A 7,384-nucleotide genomic window follows, 5' to 3' on the forward strand; every position below is an offset into this window, starting at 1 on the left:
TGTAATGAAGCTTTAAAAAATAACTACAAGATTTAAGTTATAAAGTGAAATTTTATTCTGAAAGATTATGAGGTATAATTTTATATAAAAGAGACTGAAGGAGGATTCTAATGTAAAGAGTTTCCAATGTCTGAAACTGGAATTGGAAAATCTAAAAAAAACTTTTCAGTGGAGAAAAATCCAAGCACATTTACAAATGGATTTTTGGTTTGAAAGAAAAATTATTATAAAAGCTGTAGTCCTGAAAACATGAGTTATGACTATCTGAATATCATATCTATTTTAGTTAATAAGTAGACAACATTAACTTACAATCCTTGATCTTCTTCATTTGTACCTTCACAAAACTAGTGCATATTTTTTTTTAAAAATAGCATATTGTAACAGTGCTTTATTCCAAAGGCTTATAATCTTATGATCCAATATCAATTTAGCAATAATAACAATAAGACTACAGAACTTTTCTTTCTTGAAAAAGAAGGCTAAAGATTGACTGAAACTTCATAATACTGCCAAATTTTCACATGGATAATTCCCAAACCTCAAGTCATCTTGACAGCATCCTGTTTTACAGGGGATACTGCACTCCAACACAGTGCAGGCTTAGAGAGATGACAGGGTTCTACTTGGTTTAAACTCGCCCCTCCCTGAAAGGGCCAAGCAGGGTACAGTGAATCATTACAGTTGTTGTGCTCAATGACAGGTACTCTTTTTGCCTCCTTTTAAAAGAGACAAATATAAGTGTAAAGCTAGATGGGAAAATGTTTTGGCTGCTTTGTCTCTTGTCTGGACAGCCTCTCACTTTCCCATAACAGGTAGGCACAAGCGCAGACTGCTGCTGAATACTCCAGACCTTGCCAAGACGCTGAAACCCACTGGTTTTTGCAGTAGTCCCAGGCAGACCTATTTTCTACTGATCCTGGCTCTTTGCCAGACCCTAATTAAGCTACTGAAAATGCTGATGGTTAACCCTCTCTGCACCCACCTACAAGGCTTTGTGAAGCACTTCGATAGGCTTTCACTTTCTCAAAGCTAGATAAAGACTAGACTAAAGCAATGTTTGGAGTCTTGATATGGCACTGTAGGATAAGCACTGGACAGCAAACTGCTAGGTCGGCAGTTCAAACCCCACAGGTGCTCTTTGGAAACCCTTACTCAGCGTCACTATGAGTGGGAACCAACTCAAAGGCACTTAACAACAACCACCAATGTTTAGCAGGGTGTGTAGGCGGGTGAATGCATGCAGGTACACACAGTTCAGTACTCACCACCAGTATTATTATAAAAAGAGCAGCTCAATTGCTGAGACTGAAATGCATGAGACCACTTCCAAGTATATGCACAGCTTAGTTTACTAAGATTTTGGAGAGTAGTGCAGAACAATTTTATGTTTTAATTATGTTTACTCTTAGGGAAATACTTTTCCATTACAGAGAAAGAAAACAAGCATTTGTATAACAATGTCTGGTGTGAATCCTTTTTACCATAGGAACAAAACATTGCAGAGCTTTTGAAATTCCCAGAGCCACCGCAGTTCATTAAAAAAAAGAAAGCACCCTTTTAAGATTTAGGTGCTTTATCTTTCACAAAATGAAAAGATCAAACATAAAACCTTATTTGTAAGCAAAGCAATGGTGTCTCTGGGTCTCTTGCTAAAACCCACAGCAATAAGGATGAATGAGGGGAAGCAGTGACAATGGTCAAAATGGGTGAAAGGAAGCTCTCTGTTAAGGCGTTTTCCCTGATGGCAATCTTTAGATACAAGGTCTATAACTCTGTTTAACTACTATATCCTGAATAAAAAGTTAATTCTGTTCTAATGAGAAGCAAGTGAAGCTGCAAGATGAGAGAAACACTGAACCACCTAACTGGGTCCATACAATCTGGATATCAGGAAAGACCCTATTTAAAGATAATTTAAGAATATTTAAACTGGACTCGAGAGAAATGCAGAAAATCGATTAGTCAGGCTAATTATTTTCTCTTTTTTTGACAACAGGGCATCCTACTATACACAACATACAATTAAGTAATCTTTTCTCTTTCTATATGCTCTAACAACAGACACCTGTTAAAGATGTTCAGCTGCATCGCTCCTGCTAACAAGGATGCAATTTTAAAAGGACAGGAGTCACTTTTCAACTACCCAGTGTCAAATTCATACTCCTGTCTTAACCCAATAGTTTTCCTCCCATTCTGCAATTACTTATCCTTACAACTCCTATTACTTTATAGGAAAATAATATTCCAGTTGACTGTTTTCCCGAGCAATTATTGTAGATGCACACAGATATCCCTGTCTGGTGAAGATAGAAAATTTCACCTCACACAACACGACAATATGGCCAAAACAAAAGAGTGGCTTAATTAATAGCTGGCCAAGAGCCACATTCTTTCCAAATCAGGGCTTCTGCAAGATGACATATGGTTTGTTATTTATTACACATATGAAAAGTCTTTTGAAGTGATTCTGTGCTATATCTATCAAAATAATTTTCTATATGAAATAGCAATGACATAAAAACATTACTTGTAAAAAATATTTCATTATGAGAATTTAAAAACAGCTTTCATTTCTAAGGGCTAAGGTATTGACTGACATGCATTTTAGTAAATATAACTTTAACTCCAGGTAGTTATTACATGTAGAAGATGCCAACTTTACTTAGGAACAGTTCTATTAAAGGAAAACCAATTTCATTGTTGCCTGCATTTTCTAATGTAGAACACATTACATATTTAATACCTGATTGTTTATTGTTCGGCATTCAATGCCATTTTTTCAAGATTGTGCTTGTGATCAAAATGGTAAACGAAAGAGGAAGGTACTTAACCTGAGTTCCCTGAAGGTAAGAGTTATATATCATTCATCACCTAGTATCTAGAGTGTAAGAGGTGAGGATGGATTGGCATTCTGTGAATAACCGCCTTCAGCCATAAGAAACACTGTGCAACCAGCCAGGGGCTCACTATGAGCAGCACCAGGCAAGACGGCATGAGCTGAGCTCTGCTTATATGACTCTGATTCAAAGGAAGTATAATCCAGGCTCTTGGGCAACTTGAGTTCTTTCTCATCAAGGTCCCAAGGGGATTTGTAACAATCTACTTAGACATTACATCAAAACACTTAAACATACATTCAGAAAGCCCTGAAGGAGACTGTTTTCCTCTGTGCCCTGCATCAGTTGTACTCACCAAACGAAGGGGCTTCAAAAAAGTTCACAGGAAAATTCCACTGTCTTTTAATTTTACTTTTCCATGAACTTTCTGAAGCCCCCTCATATACTTCACAGCGCTGTGAGTCGTAACGTGAACTAGAAAGCTAAGATTTCTATTTTTTAAACTGTACAGATACCTAGCAGAGTCTAGTCTTTCAATAAAGATTTATTAAAAAACAAATTGTGGAGCTAAATAAAGATTAGTTTATAATGCTCTACTTATAAATAGATTTCCATGGTTGGTGGGAACACTTTTTTTTTTTACTTTTACTGATATGAAAGTGGTTTTTCTCCCCTTTTTTTTTCCTCCATGGGTTATCGCATGAAGTGGTACACTATGACTGATGATTGAATCATAACTTTAATTCCTTCAACTACTGAAAGAAACTCAAAGAGACAGGCTTTGTTAACATAATTGATAGCCTAAGCCTCAATGCACTCCAAGGTACTTGGCATGGCTGAAGCACTGTGGACCTCTTGCAAATACTGTCCTACAGTGGGAGAGTGAGGCATTGAAGCATACCAGGTAAAACCAGCAGGCAAGCAAGCAACATGAAGTCAAGCAAAGTGCCTTGGTCTGATGACATACCAAAGAAACATAAAAATTATCTTTACCTTCAACTGAAAAACAATGACTAGAGCAAGATTATTCAATCCAGACTCATGGGAAAGCACAGTGTTGTCAAACATGCAAATAGCTGGGGCAGAGGCTATTTTTAGTTGGCTCAAGTATATATATCTTCTTGATCTTTTAGTCTTCCTTATCCATTATCTACTTTCAGTAAAAAATCATTAGAGTCCAACACAGAAGAACCTAGATGCAGGACAAAAAACCTTACTTTTCCCCCCACAGGGGCGGTAACCAGATGTCAATAGCTGCAGCTGTGACTATATAATTACCTGTTTGCATTTACGTAGACCACAGTTTAAATTTAATAGGTCAGATGACAATACAGCAAAATGCATTTAGCCTATGATTACCCCTTTCCAAACATTCTCTCACTCGCAACTTCGACCCTGGGAACATAGCAGGCACAGATTTAGGTCAATAAGAAACACTGACCAGCACAATAGGCCTGGTCTCAAACAGCGCTGTTGACAGACACCAGCACAAAGGAAATGAATAGAGTCCCCCTCAGTTCTCACACAGAGCGAAGAATGAGCCAGTGTGCTGCTGCTTTGGTGCTCTGTTTGTACAGTGTATACAGCTTTTGTCCTCAGCTACTGTTCACAGCTCAATGGGGGCTAAAGAACCTAGGAAGTGAAGGCGGAAGAATGCTTCACACTCTTCCCTGTGGCCAGCAGTTGTATCCATATGTACATGACAGGTCAAGTGAGAACTGGAAAGTCACTAGATAAAACTCCTCCTATTCCAGCTTGTAAGAGGGAAGTAACTTTTTAATTAAAATACAAATAAAGCAAAAATGGAAACAGTCACCATTAGCTTAGTGTTAACACAGTTTCCAACTAAACTGGTATTCTTTTGCTCTTTTTAGATTACTGATTTTAAGACCACTTACACAACCTTTTTCAGGAACCTGTGTTAGCTGGATGGAGCTCTGTTGGCACAGTGGATTAAGTGCTGGGCTGCTAACGTTAAAATGGGTGGTTCAAACTCACCAGTCTCTCTGAAGGAAAAAGATGAGCCAATATGCTCTCATAGATTTATAGTCTAGGTAGGAAACCAGATCGGGCAGCTCTACTGTGTCCTGTATGGTCACTATGAGTCAGAATCGAGCTGATGGCAGTGGGTAGGTGTTACAAAGACATATCAAGACTGACTGAAAGGAGAAGCTGAAGTAATGTAGGTCATTACTCAACAGGGCCAAAAATGACTGAGGAGACAAAATCCAAGTAGACGGTTGATGGCAACAGTGAGACTGCACAGTGGTATTTCTTTGCTTCTATGTTAATAGCATATCATCACAAGCACACACACATCTCTCTTTATGCCTTCTTTCTGAGATAACAAGCACATAATGGTAAAGAACCCAACTCAGGAATAAAACAAAACTCTAAGACAATTCAATGAGCAGACAACTCCTGTAGGTTTAATATTGGTTTGTTTGAGACTGGCCAAGAAAGCTAGACCAGGTTAGAGCAAGGAACAAGTTCCAGTGCTGAATAAAATATCATTTCCTCAAGCATGGCAACGATAGTGAGGTTGGCCCAGGACCGGGCAGTGTTTTGTTCTGCTGTGGATAAAGTCGTTATGAGTCAGCACAGACTCAATGGCACCTAACGACAACAACAAAGTCAAAAATATCATAGCAGAATTGCATCTATATTTAAGTGTATAGGTGTTGGAATTTTATTGCATTCAAATTCTGGTTTTGCAAGTTATCAGCTGTGTGATCTTAAATGGCAGAATTTCTCTATGTCTTAATTTCTTCATCTGTAAAATGGATAGTCATCCATTCATTGATTCAAAACTAATTACTGAAATATTAGCAGTCACCATTTTCAGCAGAGATAAAATAAGTACATGCGAAGTACCTAGAACAGCACCTAGCATCAAGTGTTTTATGTTATAGGCAACGTTGGATAAATGCTACCTCCAAAGAGGAACCATCAGTAGTTGGAAAATATGGCCTTGATAATAGAAATGATGCTGGAGTTTCCATGACACAATTCTGCAAAACCAATGATTGTTTTCATCTCAAATACCTTTTTTAAACAGCATAAGAGATGACTATACACATGGACTTCACCAGATGGAATACACAGAAATCAAATTGACTGCATCTGTGGAAGAGATGGTAGAAAAGCTCCATATCATCATTCAAAACAAGGCCAGGGGCAGACTGTGGAACAGACCATTCATTGCTCACATGCAAATTTAGACTGAAGCTGAAGAAAATGATAATAAGTCCATAAGAGTCAAAATATGACCTTGAATATATTCTACTTGAATTTAGAGATCACCTGAAGAACAGATTTGATACATTAAACCAAAGACCATAAGAGTTGTGGGAGGACATCAGGAACATCATACAGAAAGAAAGCAAAAAGTCATTTAGAAGATAAGAAAGAAGGAAAAGATCAAAATGGATGTCAGAAGAGACACTGAAACTTGCTCTCCTGTGTAGCAATGCTAAAGCAAATAGAAGAAATGAGGAGGTACAAGAGCTGAACAGAAAATTTCAAAGGTCAGTTTGAAAAGACAAAGTCAAATATTACAACAAAATGTGCAAAGATCTGGACTCAGAAAACCAAAAGGGAAGAACATGCTCAGCATTTCTCAAGCTAGGGGAGCTGAAGAAAAAATTCAAGCCTTGACTTTCGTTATTGAAGGATTCTCTGGGCAAATTACTGAATGATGCAGAAAGCATCAAAGAAAATGGAAGGAATACAGAGAGTCACTGTACAAAAAGGAAATAGTTGATGTTCAACTGTTTCAAGAGGTAGCACATGATCAAGAGCCAATGATACTGAAGAAAGAAGTTCAAGGTGCGTTGAAGGAACTAGCAAAGAACAAGGCACCAGAAATTGATGGAATACAAATTGAAATCTTTCAAGAAAGTGAGGCGGCACTGGAGGAACTCACTCATCTCTGCCAAGAAATTTGGAAGACAACTATTTGGCCCACTGATTGCAAGAGATCCATATTTGTGCCCATTCCAAAGAGAGGTGACCCAATGGAATGTGGAAATCATTGGACAATATCTTTGATATCCCATGCGAGTAAAGTTTTACTAAAGGTAATATAGAAATGGCTGCAAGCATACATTGACAGAGAACTTCCAGAGGTTCAAGCCAGATTCAGAAGAGGAAGTAGAACGAGGGATATCATTGCTGACATCAGATGAATCTTGGCTGAAAGCACAGAATACCAGAAAGATTTTTACCTGTGCTTTATTGACTATGCAAAGACTTTCGAATGTGTGGGTCATGACAAGCGAGGGACAACATTGTGAAGTATGAGAATTCTGCAACACTTAATTATGCTCATGAGGAATCTGTACACAGACAAAGAGGCAGTTGTTCTAACAAGTACATGGGAATGCTGAATGGTTTAAAATTAGAAAGGTGTGTGACAGAATTGTATTCTTTCACCATACTTATTCAACCTGTATGCTGACCAAATAATCTGAGAAGCTGGGTTATATGAAGAAAAATATAGCATCAGGATTGGAGGAAGACTCATTAACAACATGCAAATGATA

Source organism: Chrysochloris asiatica, unplaced genomic scaffold (assembly GCF_000296735.1).
Source record: "Chrysochloris asiatica unplaced genomic scaffold, ChrAsi1.0 scaffold00001, whole genome shotgun sequence".
Taxonomy (NCBI): domain Eukaryota; kingdom Metazoa; phylum Chordata; class Mammalia; order Afrosoricida; family Chrysochloridae; genus Chrysochloris; species Chrysochloris asiatica.